Consider the following 21,644-nt stretch of genomic DNA (forward strand, 5'->3'; position numbering starts at 1 on the left):
GGAGCCCACAGATTTTTATGGGTGCACTGGAGTTTGTTATGTCCCCTACAGGAACCACTCTGGAATCGAGAAAATCAACACACACAACCAACCCAAAACATCCCAGTAATGTAAACACCTTGCAATTAAGACTGGATTTCACTGCTTTTCTTGCAGGCTTGAAGATCTACAGGAAGAATTTTGAAAATCCAGACTGTGCAAATGACAACTCCACACAACTATTTGAACACCATCTTCATCTATTTTACTCACATTCGAACACTCACATACACTACACAAATTCAAAATTGGTTTTAATTGCTTTAAGGGAAAAATATCTTTTAAATGTACATACTTATTAGTTATGCATGGCTAATATTCCTAATTAAAACACACCTTTTTGTTTCCTCAGTTGGAAGGGACCCACAGGGATCACCCAAGTCCAACCCTTAGGTACAGGACAGACCCAAGAGTCACATCATGTGGCTCAGAGCAGTGTCTAAACACTTTCTGAACTCTGTCAGGCTTGGTGCTGTGAGCACTGCCCTGGGAAGACTGTTCCAGTGCCTGGCCACCCTCTGGGTAAAAGCAAAATCCAAACCATGACCCATCATTTTTATCACCCTGGGAGAAATGTACAATTTTGACTCAATCACATTAAAGCACAGCTACTTAAACTAACAAATCTAGACAGTAGCTTCTGATTCTTTGAAAACCCTTGCCAATGCACTTAAATTACTCACCAGCCTCTCTGGCTGAAAACCACTGCCCAGAAACTCAGCCATTCAAACACTCACAGGCCCTGATGTCGCTCTATCAACAGTCACGTAAATAGTTTCACGTTTGTTTTAAGAGACTCATGAAGCAGTTGTGCTCCTCCCTGCCTTCTGTCCAAACACTCCCACTCATCCTGCCTTTCTTCTGCACTGGCACAAGCAGTTCCTCTGTCAGACAACTCTGCAGGGGGGAAGAAAAGCCAAAAAAAAACCCCAAACCTGCTGACGTTTTCTCTGACCACGTGCAACAAGAAGTAAGGGCTGACAACAAACACTGGAAAGTGGGAGAAGAGCAGGACCATCTCTGCCAACTTCCACCCAGGCTTGTGCTGTGGTACTGAGCTGGAAATCCCAGCACCCTAAGAAATCTGTCAGTAAATGAGGCTCTTTTCTTAGGTGGGTGACAGTCACACTTCAGTCCACAGACGGGTTGTGCCAAAATAGTCAGAAAAGACATGCATTCAACTCATCTACGCTCAATCTGCTGCCTCTAGAGGCATTCTGAGACCTCAGTTCTCCTTGACAAAGCCATTTAGATGCTAAGGCAGAGACAAATTCTCTATATCTTGTAAAAATTGTTTTAAGTAACCGAAGGTGGCTCAGCACTGAACTTGTGAAAAACGTAAAACGTCAGAACATACAAAAGTCAGTTCATTCACTTCCTCTAACCACATGAAGACATTTTATTGTGCTCACTTATTGGAATAGGCCATTAAAACATAAATCCAAACACAGAGTCTGGGGGAAAAAAAGTATTATGGCAGCTTTGATGAAACAAAACTTTCCCAGTGAAAGGTTAAATGACAATTTTACTTTAAGTGCAACTGCTTTCTTAACCTTCCTTGAGATTTTAGCTTCACATGTCTATTCAAAAAAGAACACAAGGGGCATTATGTGCCCCACTGGCCCCTCCTGCAGGTCCCCAAAGAGCACTTACCACAAACACTAATTTATAGTGTTACACTCCTGGATTTCAAGCATCTCAAATTCCACTTCAGGGTATTAGGCCAACTGCTGTTTAAATTATGTGTAAACTATCTGAATCGTGACCCTCCGCTGGAAAAGTCTGCTGTACAGATCATGTCCTTAGGGAGCTGAATGCTGTAATGCCAGCTTACCACTGAGCTAATCAAGAATCAGAAAACAAAGTTACAATTAACTGAAGCAGAGGCACTGAAAAAACAAATCGATAGTGCTATCCAGCTGAACCAGGTCAGGCATGCCAGAACCTCCTACTATTTACTACTGCAGGACATGACTCCTACAGTAAAAATAAATCCTAACCCTCTGCAAAACAATGTAGGGATGCTGAAACACGTCTTTTTATATCCCCACAGGGAAATCAGAACATGGGCGCTATTTTGGGGTGTTTGCTTCCCATCACTGATTTTGAAAAGATCAGTGATTAATCCTAAAGATTTCTGCATGTGAGTCTATGCATTTTCCATATAATTTCTACTCTAACTTCACACTGCTACAATCTTCATTTACTCCCAAAGTGACGGGCACCAAAACTAAACACGCCTTTAAAAGTCCAAGGATTCAATGTTCTTAAAATAAAGCCTTTGCACATTAAACCAGCTTTGGCTTTAACACCCAGAATTCCACACACCGCATAAGCCTGCTGCAAATCAGCAAAAAAATTCCAATCTAAGCATCTTACACAAATCTGTTTCAAGAAAAGTCGATATTTACAAAATGTTTCTGTGTTTTGGACTGGTAACAAATCCCATCAACAACATTTTTTGCCAGTGGGTGTGGCTTTGTCCCTCTCTGTGAAAGGAGAGACCCATCAGGTAAGTCTTGAGTGCAGAGCTGAAAGGAGAATCCAGTACCTACATGGGAGAGATTCTGAGTTTCTGCCACCGAAAAGAAAGAAGAATCAAGTCACAAACACACACATTGGCTTCCTGAAAACCAGCAGGAAGGGGAGTCATCCTTGGCCATCCTACAGGATAATGCCAGAGCAATAATCCAAAATCCAAGGAAATTTTACTTGAAATACAGTATTTGCATATCACCTACGTTGAGAACACCATGATACAGTAAGGGGGTCTGGTTGGAGAAGTAACAAAATCAGTCTTGGAGTGCTTGGAGGAGGCTAAAATATCACTGCAAGAGCCATCATGGTGAAGTTAAAGACAACCTTTGGGAAAGCCAGCAGCACCAACAGGCTGACTCAGCCTCATCCCACTCCAGTTCCATGTTTTCTCTGAATGGATTTGGGGATTTATAATCAAATGAAGAGATAGGTTTTTGCTCTAAAGCACATTGCAGCAACTGGAACAAGCCAGCCAATACAAAGGGTTGTGATTTTTTAACCACTAGATTGCTCAACAAATGCTTTGGTTTATCCTCACTCAAAATCAATACAATTTTGCTACATTGTTTTAGCTTACCTTCCTTTCACTAAGCTAAATAACACATTCATTTTTCCAGGGGCTCCCAGTTCCCTACCTAAAAATCGTTTAAAGCCTTTAAAGTTTCGGACAAATGTATCACAACCACTTCCATAAATAAACTCATAGACACCATAGCATTGGAGGACCCTGAATTTTGAGTTACCAGTTGTGGAAAAGGAAGGGACATTAAAAAAATTTTTAAACAAATTGTTAGAAAACAAGCATTATTGTCTCATTCAGAAATAGGGTTACTGAAACACAGTTACTTAGACTTTGAGAGCTCTGGGTCAACAACTTGGTTGTGCCATGCACTCAGCAGTGGACCTCATGCCAAGGGTACTGTTTGATAGAGGAAACAGATATGAGCACCTCTCTAACTCCCAAAGTCTACAAACTTAGCCTTTTGGCTTTCTTCAGAGGACTTTAAATGCAAAAAAAAAAAAAAAAAAAAAGAAAAAAATCTAACTTGAGTCATTCACTCCAGTCTTAAAAACCTTCCTCTATTTAACCACACACACACAAAAATATTTGCTTAATCCTTTTCTGTAAAACACTTCATGGCAACAATTACACCAGCTCACCCTTCTGCATTCCAATTTCTTGCCAAGGTACAGAGCAGACACCAACTCTCATGTGCAATAAGATCTCTCATTTTTCAGCATTTTTGAACCTTTGTTACTGCTGCTTTATAGTTTCTCATGCACTGGAATAAAAAGAAGCAATGACAGGCATTAGATGTGAACTGGTGTATTATCAAAGCACAGAAATTATTTTCTCATTTTAAGCAATTTAATGCCAACAGCTTAATGGAAATATACTTCATGTAATTTAATACAATTCTGCTGGAAAGATGTAAATCAAACTAAAATGCTGCGAGCAAGGGATCTCTTTTCAAACAGGAATTCTGATTCATACATTTCAGCATAATTTCCTCATTCACAACTGCCCTACACCAACAAAATTACCATTTAACACACAGAAGAATGGCTTGACCGTTTATGAAATCAGTTCCACTAAGTATGAGTTGCACAAGACACGCAGAATTAGATAAAACTCCTGGTCCTTTAAGGAAAAGCTGATTAGCAGTCTCATAATTATTAAAAAAAAAAATTAAAAAGAATACTGCACTCACAGATTCTAGGAAACGTGTCTATAGAAGCAGTACATCGTGTTTCAACATCAGAAAGCTCAATTCTCCCCCTCCTACAGAACTGAAGACTTTAAAACACTCTTACTCCCTTTACTGAATGTTTGAATAAGCCATAGCAGTGGAAATCTTGGTAATTTTTATTCTTTGCTCTGAGATGTTTGGTTATACCATTCCCTTCAATCCTGTTGGATCTCTTAACTTTCAGATATCGATATATCAGGACCTAGAACTTTGCTTTATCAGCCAGGCAATATTACTTTCCTGATCCATGAAAGGAATACATGACTCTACATCCTCTGGGTACTGATTTATCTTCTGCTGCCTTAGTGTAAAAAGTATCCTTGTGAGGAATTTGCATCCATGCTATTTCTTTTCCTTAATTTCCTGTTTCTCTGCTTCATTCCTCTTTCCTGACGTGGTTGTTTGTTTTTTTATCTTCCCTTCACTTTAAGAAAATCACCAAAAACTTATCACATGATCCAGTCCTTCCCCACCTTGTACCATTTTTTTCTATTAATTGTCACAGAGGTTTTTTCATTACTTCTCAACTGAGCTTCACCCAAATCAATCCAGTTAATTACGTTTTCCCTTTTCTCCTGTGTCATTAGTTAAGCTGGCAGGTAAAACCAGGTAACACCAATGTCTCTAGCACCTCATTTGCCAATTCTCTCCAGTTTGATTTATCATTACTTGGGGTTTTTTTCAGTCAGTTGTTACCCAGAACACAAAGTTCTTGCGTTCAAGGATTTAAAAACAATTTTTTCAACAATTTTTTCAATTACAAATTGAAGAAGCACAAATGTGAAAGGCTTTTCAGCTCCAGCACAGGGCCCACCAAAAATAATTACAGCCTGACACTCAGCCCACTACAATGAAAGAACAGGTGATTCAATTTGCAAGTAGTCAATCCCTTCTCCAACATGTCATTCTTACCACCAGGCCATCCTTTTATCTTCACACAAACACAAGAAGAAACAGTAATAAGTCACATGGCAAACTTGATATTCAGTGATAATCTGATCTATTTTATTTTATTTATTTATTTTTGTCATCTCTAAGACTCTGTACCATCACATGTTGATGGAAGGGAAATTCTGAAGTTTTCAGTGTGGTCTCAGTTCGGTAAGAAAATAAAGATCGCAGTGAACTTCAACCTCTGAATGCCTCCACTAAAAGCTAGCCACAGAACCAAGCATTACTCAACCTAGACCTAGATCTTTAACTAAAATTTGAGGTAAGGGCGTTTTTTATTGACTTTGTTTTCCAAGTCAAGAAGCAAAACAGCAGCAGAGGCAAAAAGGCTTCGGTATCTTGTACCAGGTGCTTACTTACTCTGTTTATACTACTAGGGACTAAAGGCAGACCTTCCAAACAAAATTTACTGTCTTTGGCCCCTAACATCCCAGATAATTTCATCTAGCAAATTGCTGATAGCCTCAGTTATGTTTATACTTCAAAATAACTACCAGTGTCTCAGCACTAAATCCTTTAATGCTCAATCTGAAGGCCAAGGCGTGGATGGAGTTCAACTTGGCAGGGGATACAAAGAATAACAAGAAATGTTTCTACGGGAGTGTCGGCCAGAAAATGAAGAAAGAGGACACTCCCTGATGAGCAAGACTGGCAAAGCAGTAGCAACAAACAAGGCAAAGGCTGTGGTGCTCTGTTTTTGGCTCAGCCTCCAGTGGCAATTTCTCTTCCCACACCTCCTAAGAGGACAGACCACAAGACAGGGACCGTGGGAGCAGAATCCCTCCCGTTGTAAGAGAAGATCTGGTTTGTGATCACCTAAAGAATCTGATTATGGCACTTGACAAGATGCATCCCACAGTCCTGAGGGAGTTGACTGATGCAGTTGCCAAGAAACACTCTGTGATATTTGAAAAAGTCGTGGCAGAAAGGTGAAGTCCCAAGTGACTGGAAAAGGGGAAACACTGCACTCATTTTAAAGAAGGGTAGAAAAAGGAGATCCCCAGGAACTGTCAGCCTCAGCTCTGTGTCTGGGAGGATCAGGGAACAGATCCTCATGGAGGCTGTGCTGTGGAGGACGGCACACGATTTGAGACAAGACATCACCGCTTCACCAAGTTGGTGAAGTCAGTCCTGCCTGACCAACCCAGTGGCCAAGACCCCAAAAGTGTGCCTAATGATACAGTTTACCAGCAGAATAAAAGCCAGGTGCTAATACATCAGAAGCATTCTTTAACTGCACCACAACACTGCAATTTCACTGCCTCCTCCTCCTTGTGCCAAACAAAACACTTGTCAGCTCTAGTAATTACACCATGCATCATGCTCACCTATTTCACTTGCTCCCATCGTGCTTTTGTAGGGATACCAAGATAATAAATTCTGAAGGTCATTTGTCTAAGAGAAATGTGTTCTGCAGTTACAACATACTTTTCCCCTTGATCTGATGTGAAAAGTATCCTGTACCATTTCATCATTGTGACAGTGCTGAACTCAGCAAGCAAATGCTGTTCCCTCACACTGATGCTCTATTCCTTACATTTTTCTTCAAAAAAAAACGGGTGCAAAAGGCAGAGAAGTGGCAGTTTCAGCTTTTGCATTAATGTCCTTTAATTTCTATCCCAAATCCGTGCTTCATAAGAGTTTGATAGTCCAGACAGAAGATAAAACCATTAACATATTCCACATGAAATGACTTGGTGGCTCTGCTTGATGCTGTACAGCTGAGCACCTCCTATCTCCCTGAAGACAGCAGCAGCTCTAAATCCTCAGCCTCCCCCTCTGCAAACTTGGCTTTTAAAGACAGCTCCCACTGTAACATTTTGTTGTCTACTGACACGGGATCTAACCCAGGAAACGAGTCTGAAACACATATTTAAGTGTCGTTCACACCTAGATTGACACGTCACTCATGAGAGTCAAGCACTGTTTAATTAAAAAAAGAAAGTGTAAACACTTTTACTTGTCTCTCCCCACTTTTCCTTGCAACTGTACAGTAACAGCATCCTAACTGCACTCTTCACATTAAAGCAGAACAAGAGAAAAGGTCAGAGGACACCCTGGAATGCCACAGTCATTAATGCAGTGTTCAAGGTTAGAGCACAAGGAGCAATAGCAACTGGGAATCACTGACTCAAATGCCTTTACCCTTTTTTGCTTATTTGCTCTTCACCCCGGAGTTCCTGAAGCTGTTGACGTGGCTGTCTGCCAGCAAACTGCTATTTAGAAACTCCTGCACATCGTGCTGCTCACAGTCACTGTAAACAGTATTTCAAGAATCACCTTCATGGAGCAACTGTCAGCAAAAGGACTTGGAGGCAGCAGAACCTTTAAGGCAGTTCACTGGTTATACTGAAGGCACAGCCATTGCAGAAATCATGCAGAGAGGTTCTTAAATTGGAATTTATCAGAGAAAGCCCTGGAAGTCCCTTTGCTGTGCTCTGTTCTCATGCACAAGACAGCAATGTCTCAGAGTACAGCAGCAGATCTTTGGCTTTAAATAGTTGTTAAAACACTCTTTTCTCATACATATCAAAAAGCCATCCTACAAAGGTCAATAATACCCACATCATATGACACATGAAGGGGAAGCACACCTGAGAAACTCAGCTACCAGAATACATCCCGAACTGTAGAAGTCCCAGTATGTAGAGTAAGTTCTTCCTAAACACTCAGTTTTTACTCTTCCTTCAAGAGAGGGAAGATGCCTCTTCATAATTACAGTTTAATAAAAGCTATGCCAATTTTATAAGACAGCAAAGAGCATTTAGTGAAGTCTATAAAAACCTCTGCAAGGTACAGTGTGCTTGGCATCATCTCAGGGCAAAGTGTTCCAAACCATTTCAACTTTGTCCTTTGAAAACTCTGAAAAAAACCCCCAAAAACAAAAAAAACCCACATTTGTGCTTTATGTGTCCACTAGGACATCTGGTACAAATATTCTTACCTTGATTAGAAAAAAACAAAATTCCAAACCTGAAATCCATAGGAAAGGAAAGCCTCCAGAATCCCTAACAGCCTCAGCTAAGTAAGCAGTATTTCCTAAACTCTTTCCAAATTTGTTTACACCCATTCCTGTGTATCTATCTCATTCAGTTCACAGATGCAGTCCCTATTGCAATCTTAGAGTTTTCATGTGATTAATACTCTCTTCTGCCAAATAATACTTAACATTCTTCTGCTTCTGCAGGATCATGAAGATAACTGTTAGAGATTCTCTGGTTTGATGGATGTGAAAGATCCTGCTTTTCTATAGGTGAGACTAAAAGTCATGAGATGTCTCAGCAATGTGGTATCTACGTATTTCACACGACAATTGGTTTTACTTACATACCCATAAAATAATGCTGACAATATAGATTTAAAAAAAAAAAATTTGGATCTGTGTTGTAACGTAAAATAATCCTGAATAATTCATAATGCAAATATGTAAAGTCCTAAAGTAAATTCTAAGGTGTCTGATAGAAGAGAGAAAGCAAAGCTGAAATAGTCAAGAGAATTAAAGTCACCCTGTAATACAAATGTTAGAGCAGTTCCATAAAACAATGAGCTATAGCAGATTGTGGGAAGAAGCAGCCAGAACACGAATTAGCTGTCAGCAACTGTATCTAATTTGGAAAGAAACCTCATAACAAGTCTGAGGATTGCCTAAACAACCTGTTGCCCATACAGTCTTTAAAAGGTGATGTTGTGGGAAGAGCTTTCTCAAAAATAAAAGTGACTAGAGCAATTGCTAAAAGAAAAAAAAAAAATTAAAATCCACTAAGTAAAATTATTCTTTTAAAGTTAATTCAGGGAGAAGGGTGTTGGAGTGCTTCTCAGAGCTATGACTTTTTACAGTTCAAAATCACATTGCCCTCTACACGAGGAAAAGACTGAAGAGGAAAGAAAATAAAGTTCCCAAATTAGACATAGTAATTTCTCACTCCTTAAGTAATAACATATTTGCCAAGATGAGACTAAAGATGCAGTCATTCTTAAGTAGGAAAGAAATATCAAAGTAGAATATTGCTTAATTCATCTGCGTGAACGAGAGAAAATTTCTCCCAGGGCTATTTTGAAGATCCCTAAGACTGGAGAAACGAGCCATATATCCCTATCCCAGGATGCAACCACTCCACTTCATCCCTACAGCTGAGAATCCACGTGAATTGTTTCACCACAGTAATAGAGGCTGCTTTAAACTGACTCCAAGCTTTTCAGGAGGTACATTTTGATTTGTCTCACCAGCAATTCGGGCAGTGCATCATCACTGACAGGGCAGCAGCTGCTGAACTCTGCAGAGATCAGTCCTTTGTACCCCCCTTACAGATACTGGGAAGGAGTGCAGGGGAATTTACTCAAATAACAAAAGTCACTGGCTAATCTGAATTACTCAGCACAGAAAAGGCAACCCTGGATGACTCACTGAGCAGCCTCCACCGCTGCGAGGAGGGTTGATCCCACTGCCAGAAGGAACAAGACAGTCAATTAACTCATTTTATTTTCAGACAACACATTTTCTTACTTTGTTTCTCTTGGTGTTGTGGTAACGTCATTAATTTGTTTTCTGCTTGTTCTATTATTATTCTCACTAAAAAACAACGATGTAGAAAAGATGACAAATGACATGCTGCAGGAGTGCTGGCCAACAGAAACTTTCACAAAAAAAAAGAAAGAACAATGAAGCATTAAATGCAGACAGGCCAGTGACTGGAAAGCTAAGACACAGTTCCATGCTTCTTATCTGACCCCTACACATCACCTGTACCTGTGCATGCTGACCTGCAGAATGGAGATGATATGAGCACATCAAGCTTAATGAATAAGCAAAACACTCCTGAAAATACTGGAAAGAGACTCACAGGAGTTCTCAGCTATTGGTAGATGGTGTTTATTTCAGAGGGCAAAGTAAAAAGGGGAAGCTGAAAGAAATCAAAATGTGTTCTGTTGTATGATGCATTAAGTATCATACATAAATACAGATATTTTATTACTATTTATTAATTTTAATAATTTATTAATTTTAATCTTCTCCAGAAGTAAATCAAAGCGGTTATCAAACAAGAACTCCATACAGTTCTACCACAACAACTAACACACAATTGACAAAGCCAGCCTGGAGTTCATTATCTCAGAAACGATCCCCCAAGTTTTCCCTCAACAGCCATTCTTTGCACACATACCAATCCCTTGCTCTCATACAAACTCATCTGCAGATATACATCCATCTGAGAGAGTTGTTTACAAACATAAAGATGAAAGCTTGTCACAGTCCTTGTTAATGGGTGTAACAAGAAGATACCACAGAAAGCAGAAAATGTCACTGGTCATCTAACATTTCTATTGTGACAGGAAAGATCAGGATGAGAAATCTTTAAATGTCAATGGTGTCGATGAAAAAAACCAAATATTTGGAAAATTTGACTGTTAGAATATTTTAATTCAAATGGAGATTTAAAGAAAGCTTTTCTGCTCTATCCCCACCCACACGCTAGCTCCAAAACACTTCTGAAATAATTTCAAGCAGATCGTGAGAGTCTCATGAGATCAAAAGACCACTGATAAATCTGCACATTGTATCAGCATAAAAAATAGTGCATTAGGCAGTGAATTACTTTTCCTGATGTCTTTGAGGAATGGAGTGTGTATACATGCAAGCACAGACACTTTCACATGTGTGTGTTTATGGTGCACAGTGCACCAATACACAATTTCTCTGCATTTTATACCTCAGTTACTGATCTTAGTGGTGCTGTTTCCATGAGAGCCACAAAAGAAGTGGCTTTCCTTCAGCTGGGGTAATCCCTGCCCCTTTGAGGGGGGGGATGAGACAGGGACAACAGAGCAAGGCTCAGAAGCTGTTGTTTTGCAATCAAGAAGCACAAACCTCTTTGTAGAATATATAATGCAATTCTAGTATTTCTTCATGCTCAAAACGACTCAGGCAAGACCACTTTGTAACAATATCTCTGTCTTCCAGAGCAGCTTTGCCCTCTGAAGTTGTTGTGTTTATTCTCTCGAGGTTTCTATCGTAACCCTCTGCAGTGCAGGATTTACCCTTCGGTGAGATGGTTTCCTCACGCAGCTGCTGCAGACACAGCCTGGCAAGTTCCCAGTGCTGTTTGTGTAATGATAGGAAAGCCACAGATAAGTGTAAAATAACGAGACAAACTGTTAAATATTTAATGGGAAGCCTCATGAAACACCACCAGCAGACAGAGATGGAAATAACAAAAAAGCCCCAAACAACGCCTCAGTTGTACTAAGCCAGATTTCAGTGTGTACTCCAGACATTCTTTGTTACCACAGTAAGAAGAGGAGACAGTGATCGTAAACATTGTCTAAAGACAGATATAAAGCTGGAAATGGAGCTAGAGGAGACAGGGAAGTGAAGAATAGACACAAACAATGCTGGAAGTGCGTAGGGAGGGAATCTCAAGTAGATGACTATACTAAATTGATTCCCCCCACCCCACAAAGCATCACAAAACATTCCTTTTAGATTTCGAAAAGGACAATCTTGTGTTTAGTATGTGGAGTAACCAAAGCTGAAAGTTAAGTGAGGAATGTCAGAACAGTTTCCAGCTTGCTGAGCTGACATGCAAAGTGAAATACAAATACTGTGGTCAGACTCAACTACTGAACTATCACAGTAATTCTTCATTCCTGATAAAAGCTGTGGTTTTCAGGCTATACTGAAATCCAAATGGCAATACATAAATTGAGATTATTTTGAAATAGCCAACATAAGCCTCATCATGTGTCCCAATTTCTCTTTTTGATTGGACTTCAAAACATCTGTATATTAGAGGTAATCCTGTGTTCAACCTCATAGCTCTCCTCAGGCCTAAAAACATATTTCAAGTTGGATTATTCCAAGGGATCATACAGATTAAGCCTGAACTTTTCAGTAGGCACTAAACTTTGTTCTCAGACATACAACTGTTTCATCATTTGTAACTTGTGATGATCCAGGGAACTGAATGACACCTGCTTTTCTCCCTCAGAGGAATAATCACATCCCTGTATTTAAGAAAGTGGACACACTGATTTTTTCAGTGCAGGTCCTCTAAATCTTGTAGCTCCATAAAAACACAACCCAAACTAGAATCCAAACCAAGCCTGCTGCCTGCTTGACTCAAGCTGATTTGTAGAAACACATTTTTTTTTCCTCCTGTTTGGACGGCAATTTTGATTTCAACATTCTGACGAGTTACTCATTTGGGGCCATTTTTAAAGAAAAGCATTGTTTTCATCTGGTGATCAAAGTTTGATTACGCCTGTGATTTATAAGAAATTATTTAAGAAACACCAGGTTGTAGATGACAGCTTGGCTACATCCATGCAGCCCACAGCTGCATCAAATAGAATAACTTGAGCATCCCAGCCTTTGAAACATGATTTGTGATGATCTAATCTTTCCACAAATGGGTATGGAAATGAAACAGAGCTGTTATGCCTGGAAAATAAAATTTCCCACACAAATACTCTAGCCTAAGGAATTTTCTAAACAGTACTATCACATCCCAATAATTAATTACACTTCCTCCACACCCAGACAGAAAGTAGTAAGTAAATGCATTGAACATCAAAACATAATTTAGTTTAACTCTTTAATCGTGGGTTTATTTGGAAAACAACACAAGTAACTTGAAGTTTTTCAAATAGCAAATAAAAACATATAAAGAGCTCCAAATCACACATCACTCAGTCCTAACTAATTGATATATCTTATCACGATGTTGATAGTCAACAAGTATTGATAGACAATCACATCTGGAGCAGCTGATAGGAACATGACTTCATATGAGAAAATGCCCTCAGTACAGGCATTATCCCAAAGGCAAAATGTGTATCTTAGAACACATATGCTGTTATCAAAACTCACTCGTGACTGAAAGTGATGTCGACGCTCAGTAACATTTGTGATTGTTGAACAAATACGCCTCATTAAAGCTGGAGGATTCTGCACGTTGACACTCATCCAACTGCTAAGGATTGGCAGGGTTCAGAGATTTACCCCTGCCATCTGCACATGAATATGTATCAAGGGTTCATTTGGTTACTGAAAAGGGAGTTATACAGTCACTACAACTACAACACAGAGTGCCACGTAAGGAAAGGCTAAGAAAGGGATTTCAGCCTCCAGGATTCCTGTGTCAGATAGAATGACACCTTCAGAACATACACAGACGCTCCAGACACTCTGCAGCACATCACTTCTAATCAAGGCTTCAAACAAACAACCAACAATCAAATCAGGATGGACAGGCTGAGACAACAGCAGTTGCCAGCGTGGAAGACTAACATTAGTGGATATGTCTGAAGGCAAAAAAAAACCAAAAATCCATCCAAAGCTGCACTATTTCACTACTATTACATAGGACCCTCCTCCCACAGTTTTTAACTGCTCCTGTGGATCAGGGCACACTGGCCAACATCTAATTTCTCAACCTCTACTATATTATTCTATAATATGACTGTGTCATAACACCAAATTGATTGGGTGGGGGGGGGGGGAAAGCCAAGCAACTAAGTGGAATCACAAATCAAGTGAATCTCAAGAAAACGGGGAAAAAAGCCTCAGGTATCTTGTAAATAATGCATTACTCTGGAAAAATATAATAGTATTTCTCTACAGTGATCATGGGTTTTAAAGATTCTCAGCTACTCTGCTCTTGGCTACACTTCACATGTTGGACACAGGAGCATCACATGCCCTTGGCTGTACCCCCTGCTCCTTAATTACAGGTGTGGACTGCCCAACTAAAAGCATGACAGGAACCACAATTGCCATTGTGGGTGGGAGCAATGCAAGGAATGAGGATTTCCTGGTTATACCAGTGCCACAAAATCATCACAGAAGGGACTTCATCCCATTCTTATGGAAGATTGTCTTGGTCAGTGCAAGACATACTAAGACTCCAGAAGCATCCTCCAGCTTCACCCTGGATTATTCATCCTGCTTCTCAGGAATAATCCAGGAAAGAAAAGATGCAACACTCCAGAGTTTCACAGCACGATGCATGGAGCACTGCAGTTACAACATTTTTAGCATCCATGCCAACTTTCAAATTGCCCTGGCCACAGAGACATTCTCTTGCTTTAAAAAAAAAACCAATCTAACTGCCATTAGAAACAGGTGATGAATAACAGTTACACAGAAAACTATATAGACATCTACTGTTTAAATTGAGAACCATCTCAGCATTGGTTTCCATGAGGTGAGGTGGTAGAGATGGTTATCTACAGCCTGGCAATCGGAATTTCAATTCACATATGCTTTAAATGTCAATCACTTGACTGTATCAAGGAGGACGTGAGGGAGGCAATACAAAAAAACAACCCTGCCAAACTACCAACCTGCCATTAATTATCCAGCCCTAAAATACTATAGGGAGATAATTTGTGTTTCAATGCAAATTTTAAACTGCAATAGAGGTGTTGCACAGATACTAACACAGCTCCTGTAGAAAGGAGTAAATAAAGCAATTACCTGTCAAAAAGTATTTCAGATGAGTTTCTCAATCATATCATCAGGTAGAGATTTATAAGAAGTGTAATATCCTTAAAGGGGATAAGTTCAATTTTCACCAGGGTTTTTAAAAGCTCTGGCAGATTTTTATTAGCCAAACACATTCCACCACAAAAGCTGTAACCAGTGACCTAAAGCCAGATATATTCCAACTCTGTTTTGCAAATCACATTACATAAAGCAAGGATAAGCCTAAGTCACAATGAAAAAAATATATTAGATTGATAAAACACGTTTAGATAAGAAGCTCAGAAATTATGCCCGAGTCAAAGCTGTTAATAGGATTAAGTTAAAACATCTCTGACAAACAAGTTTCTCTCAAAGTCAGTTCTAGATGTTACATAAAAGAAACAACTCCACGTAACATTCTTTTAACATTGTATACATTTAAGTAAGGATCTTGTGGTTAATCTGATATTCAGAAACACAAAAAGAGAGGTTTATTAGATGCCATAACATCATCACTCTTCCCCCAGGCCTCACTACTGGAGTCAGCAACTCCCATGAGTTCCTGTGAAATAAGAAGCATCCCTTGATATTTATGTGTGCCTCAGAGGCTGCTTTCAGATTCCACTTACATTAGATAAAAATTTCCCTCCTCATCTTCAACTCTGTTAAAATAATGACCCCTAAGAAAGGATGTTCTCCTACCACCTTTCACAGAGACATCCTCTACAGTTGTAAGTAAACCCACTTGCACTGCAGTGAGACAACCCCAGTCAGGCACAGTCAGTGCTTGATCCTACTCTAGTTCCCAATGGCTGCCTATGCACCCCACTAAAACACAATATTTGGCTTTGTCACAATTTAGATGCAGTGAATGAACAGGCCAAGGTCATTTATCACTGTAAATGCACTCAGTCTCACCTGTCCTAGAAGCAGGAAGACCCACACAAAGTCAATTGGGACAAAAGATAAGGTGCACACTACACAACCTCCTTCCACACTTAATCTTTTGCTCTTCTAAAACTGACAAAAATTATCTTCACAGAAATAAAAAACTTCTTATGGTTCGTATTCTTTGGTAAATTTATCCTCCTGAAACATCATCCCGATTCTACAGCTCATTTTGCAGTCAGTAACCGGTCTCCTGCTCTCTCCCTGTTTGAAACCATTTCACAGGCAGCAATGCCCAGGTTCTGGTTGGGACCTAAATTATGTGCTGTGCTCTTGCTGGCTTTGGACAGCATTTTTGTTTAACTATTCCAGTTAAACACAACTGTGGTGGAGTTCTGGTGATGTCATGCTTGGCAAACACTTCAATAAACAAAAGGAATATTACTTCTAAACGCTCTCTAAACACAATTCTGTTGGAAAAAAATGCCCAAATATTGTACTGGCTGTGCAGAGGGACAAACGTTACATACTTAAAACCTGCATTGCTACTCCACAGCCTCCCATGCAGTTATTTTCCTAACATAATAACTTCAGCCTATCAACTTCTTCTTGACAGGTTAGGGTTTGAATCAATCCCTCCTTTCCAAATGAGCCAAAAAACCTATCAGGTGTCCTCTCATTTGGTCACTTATGATTAAACACTTCACACCTAACAAAAAGAGATAAAGGACACCCCTTTTTATAAACATGTTCCACGTGTGTCTGCTTCAAACACAGGTTCAGGCCTGTAACCACTCACTTCCCCATAAATACTAGTAAAGTGGTAAAAACCTGCCAGGTGCATTTGGACAGTTCCACTGTGCTTCTCCTAAAAAAACCCAAAAAAAACCCCAAAATCCAACCCATAACAACAACAACCACCAAATAAAACCCAAAAACAAAACTCCAAAAACTAAAAAACAAATAAACAAACCCCTAATCTCTGTATTTTTCCATTTCAGATTAGAAGCAAGCTAAACCTGCAGTGGGACAGAGCAAGCATCTACTTTTTAAAACTGCCAGGTATAAAACCACAATTGGTTCTTGTCGTAGAGAGGAAAAACACAGATAGCATTTTTAAATATACTATGAGGAGATGCATTGGGTCTGGATGAGCTGGAGTTCATTTCCCCACAGCAGCCCTCCCAGGGCTGTGTTTTGCATTGTGGCAGCTAGCAGGGTATTGATAACACATGCAAGCTTTCACCCAGTTTCTGCTTTAATAAACTTTTTAATCCCAACCCAAAAGTTGGGGTTTTTTTCCACCTTACTCTCTCCCCTGTCGGACTGGGAAGGGGAGTGACAGAGTGGCTGGGTGGGCACCTGGTGTGCAGCCAAGGTCAACCCACCCCAGGAGATCACAAGGATTCACACAGTCCAGCAGCAAACAGACCTTTCTTCACAGAGGCCTGGACTCCCAGCCTACTAAAACCAAAAATGCTGCAAGAATGCAGCTGGCTTGCTCTTAAGGCACAGTAATGACCACACAGTCAAAGCCAAGAGAAATGCAGCCCAACTGGAAAAACATGAAGATATGTAAGCTCAGGGAAATCCAGGAATATGAGATACTTAAGTAAAGACGAGGAAAATATGGAATCAGCATTTTATAACAGTGAAGTCTTTGCTCAAGTAAACTTCAGAGGCTCATTTTGCACTTGTTTTTACTTTCTGTACTGCCTGTTAAGTCAAACTTCCCACAGCAGGGAAGAGGTTAGGCCAGCAGAGGCAGAACTGCAAGAACTACAGGAGTTGATATCGAGACATCAATGATGCCAATATGGAATGCTAAATAAAACTGCTCCCTGCACACAGCTACTTTCTGTAACAAAACAATAACTGCAGCTTTTAAAACTTAAAAGCACAGACACCCATACCCAAGCCCCTTGTAACCAAAACAACTTCTTACAGGACTCACTGAGTATTAGCCCTAAGCAAGACTGTGGAGTGAACAAAGAAAAGACTCATTTACCACAGCCAAGTGGACTGAAACACGAAAGCCTCTTGCCAGCTCATATCAAAGGCTCTGCAGGTTATCAGTTTACAAGTGAGAAATGCCCTGGGTGGCATCTGAGATCATTAAAAAACATGGGTTTTAAGCCCCCATGACAGGTAGCTGGGGCATGGGGGGCAGCTGATAGGAGCTTTTCCCTCTAGCCAAATACAATCTGAATCCCACCTCTACTGCACTGCAGTCCAAGAGAGAATTTTTTCTTGTTAACTAACAAAATTATTATTAACAAAACTCTGACTGACATATCCATGTTGATAATCACTAAAAAAAAAAGTTATCTTCATTTGAAAAACGCCTTTCATTTGCTACCTCTGTAGAACAAAATTATCACAGCTCTACCAATTAACAGCCACGTGTCAACACAGGTTGTCTTGTAAAACCAGACTTGTAAACAGAGCAGAATCCCAAAGACACCCTCGTGTATTAAATCTATACCACCAGAAATCATCACAATAAAACAGTGTATTCGTTGTGGATGAAAACATAAACAAAACTGAGCAGATTTACGGCGAGAAACATTGACTTTATGCTCATATAAAGATACAGGGAGATATCAGGGCTGTTGCTGGGAACATTCAATCCCCACAAGCGATGACAGTTAAATCAAGCAGCGACTGCTGGAAAAGCTGGAATTACAGCAGGAAGCAGTTCTGCATGGGGAGGTTCTGCAGGCAATCCCCCTGTATTATCCATGAAGTTGTCTCTTTCAGCACAGCCTTTTAAGACAAAGAGATTTTTGGTTTGCTCCTGTGTTATCCAACCTCCTCTCCCTTCCCATGGCTGCTGCAGCCACTCTGACAGGTGTGCCAGTAACACTTGCTAATATTTTTATTTCTTCTTTCCCAATGCCTGTACAGCAGCACAATGTCTAACCTTGGCATTTGCTATAATTTATATTCAAACCTTCTTTTTTTTCTGCTATTTGCTGTCAAAGGCTATCAGATATCCCTGCTCACATATTAAAAAAAAAAGTTCTTAAACTGTGCTGCAAACCCATTTCCCTCCTCGGCCATTTTGGCCAAAATCTCCCTGTACAAACTGTAAAAATCTGAGTTTTGCAGGTTTTTTTCTGGAGTGCACATACTTCATCTTTTTAGAGTGCTAGAAAAATGTTTGGAGCTTCATTTGTACGATAACTAAATTTATCAAAAAGAGCAAGCCAATTGGTAAATAAATCAAATAGATTCCAATATTCCAGAAGACAAGTAAGTATGACCTTCTCAACTTTATATCAGCAAATCCTCTGAATTCAGATAGGTCCAGTTCACACTTACATTTACATCAAATATTAGACTCTGATAAGTATCAAAATGATTTCTAGCAACCATTTATTTAAAAAAAAAAACCAAAACACAATCACAAAGTTCATAAGCCAATTCTTGTAAGATGCTGAATGCCTCCCCCTGCATTCAGCTACAAATACATGGTGTATATTTTATAAAATCAAGTACAGCTGTTCATTTTTCATGTGCATGGAATGGAAAAAATATATGAATGCTTTGATATTTAATGAAAAGCTGAACAGCTACTACAATACCTCTATTCTCTCACAATTCAGCCATTCACTAGGATTTCTACCCAATGGAATTACACTCAATTTACATTATTGTGCTCAATTTCCTTTTGAGAAGTTCCTTCAAAGGCCTTCCTACATCAGCCTCTCATTTTTCTGGAAGCACCACACCATTTAACTGTGCATTTAACCAGCAAAACTTCAGAGCCTCTCCCCTGTTCCACACGACTGATTTAACAGGAAAACACAAAAAAAGTCAGCTTGAAATAATTTTTTTTCAAAGTAAGCATTACATAACATACAGCTAGGACCATCTATTCTAAACTTGTGAATTTGTAATTAATTCTTAAACCAGGTAGCTGGCTCCTGGGAAATCACCAAAATATACTCAAAAGTTCATTTTAAAGAAATGAAGTTGATTTAAATCCACGTGTTGAGTCAAACACTCCAGTACTGATAAAAGCTGATGCTTTTTTAGGCATGCTCCAAATTTTCAAGTATTTGAAAGCTGTTTGAACAAACCTACGGGGGTAAAATGTCCATTAAGTTCCCTTAGGCACAAGAGAAATCATCTTTGACCCAAGCTGGCCTTGATTGCAGATCAGTAAGAAAGTAGCTCTGTGTACTACTTCCTTCTTACACTTTTCCTCAACAAATAATAGGGGAAAAAAATTGATACACAAACAGGACAGCACAAATTAATCTGATTCCACACAAAGAGTTCTAAAATTTTTTTCTAGCTGCTGCCATGGGTGTATTCCAGAGCAACTACAGCTTTTGTTGTCAAGGTCACCCAATAATTCAGAGTCCACAGCTCCTCCTTACCTGCTGTATGATGCTCTCCTACAACTCCAAACTAGCCTGACCTAGAAATTAATTGGACCAGTGAATTTGTCCTGCAGCAAGCTGCCAAAAACAATCCAGGGGCTGTTAAAACCAAAAGTTTTATCAAAGCATCTAAGACAAGAAATCAGCTGAGAAAAGAGAACTCAGTGTGACCCATCCAACAAAAGACAGATCTTTTTCCCTGCCAGTGAATCCTCCTTTTGGGCTCAGCTTGAGCCAAGTCAGTAGGTTTGTCAGTCTGTGAACAAATTTAGACACTTCTAGTTCTTAGGAAGGACAGAATTCCTGGAGCTTTGCTCGCTCTCTCTGCTCCTCACTGCACCTTCTGTCCCTTCCTGGGAGCCAGGAATTTCTGCAGCCTTTTCTGTCAGCTGTCTCTGGACACTCCTCTCCAAAAGCCCCAAAGGAAAGGAGCTGCCTTCCTTCTTCCCATTGGTACCTCTGATCCACACACAATCCTAAGAAATGGCTCTTTTCTAAACTACTACAACAGGAAACTACTGAGTTCTGAACATAAATAAGAAAAGCCAGAAGCACAAACCAAAGAGAAGCCACCTATGAAAGACATTTGCCAAGATGGGAGAAACTTCCACAATGCCAATAGTGACCAGTTATAAAAAGTGTCTGGGGAGCTTATCTCTGCACCCTAAGATCACATCACGGTTTAGCAAAAAGCCAGTAAGCAAAGGAGGCTATTCCATATGAAGCAGCCAATAAAAACCATCATAATGCTAAACTAGGAAGCAAGCAAGAGCATTTCTGAATCTAAGGACCAAAATTACCTGCTGCACCTGTCACAGGCCATTAAATTTCAGCTAGGAAAGATTTACACCTCTGAAAAGCTAAAGTAAAAATTTACATTTTCAATTTCAACATTTCAAAGGTGGCTAAAATGTTTTTTTTTCCCAAATGGTAGTTTGTTCAAAAGATGAATCATCTTCATTGTCAAAAACATATGCCTCGCCTCCAAAGTCAGTTATTCAGCATCTGGTTTTGTGATTGATTCTTGTTATGTGCCTCCCTCCAAACGAACACAAGCATGACTACCTGCTGCTTTCCAATATAGCAAAGGCTTTTGTAATTTCTCTCTTTCTGAAAAGCATTAAGTCTTTAATTGCCAATCTTCTGCTCATTTTTATGGATCTTCTCTCTACAGTCACAGTTTCTCAACAACTTTATCCACCATTTCAGACATCAGTGACTGGTAAGACCTCAAAACTGTGACTCAGATGAACACCAACATAACCAGACACATCAGAATATCTCCCTCACATTGGATTGAAGAAGTCACAGGAGAATCTGGAGGACACTAAACGAAATGACTGCTCACACAAACATAATTTAAGAAGTAGCAGGAACAGGTATCTTCTGAATACCAGCACAGACAGGGTACAACCATCTGCTGTAGCTCACCTGTTGCATTTCACACCTCTTACTGGGCTGACAGAACCAGAAACTGTATTTTGAGAGAAACGAGCTGTGCATTAAATATAATTCTAATTCCTTGGCTTCCAGTGTTGTCAAACATGACATAATATGCTGTCAGAAAGAAAGTAGCTGCAGTACCTGCTTAGCAAAATATAATAACTGAAAAAATCTGCCATT

At 39.7% G+C, this 21,644-nt stretch overlaps 1 protein-coding gene across 7 annotated transcripts in view; it reads right to left on the minus strand.

Moving 5' to 3' along the window:
* GULP1 (GULP PTB domain containing engulfment adaptor 1) overlaps positions 1–21,644 on the minus strand; it is a 132,258-nt gene that overhangs the window by 79,839 nt on the left and 30,775 nt on the right. The window contains exon 1 of one of the 7 annotated variants that reach the window (XM_050339818.1): positions 3,739–3,797. The exons of the other annotated variants lie outside the window; for them this stretch is intronic. The gene's annotated coding sequence lies outside the window, so the exon portion shown is untranslated. Of the gene's footprint in view, positions 1–3,738; positions 3,798–21,644 lie in introns of those variants that run through there. 7 annotated transcript variants of the gene reach the window in all.

This window comes from Myiozetetes cayanensis, unplaced genomic scaffold, assembly GCF_022539395.1.
Source record: "Myiozetetes cayanensis isolate MyiCay16 unplaced genomic scaffold, myiCay2020 scf9, whole genome shotgun sequence".
NCBI classification, from domain to species: Eukaryota; Metazoa; Chordata; class Aves; order Passeriformes; family Tyrannidae; genus Myiozetetes; species Myiozetetes cayanensis.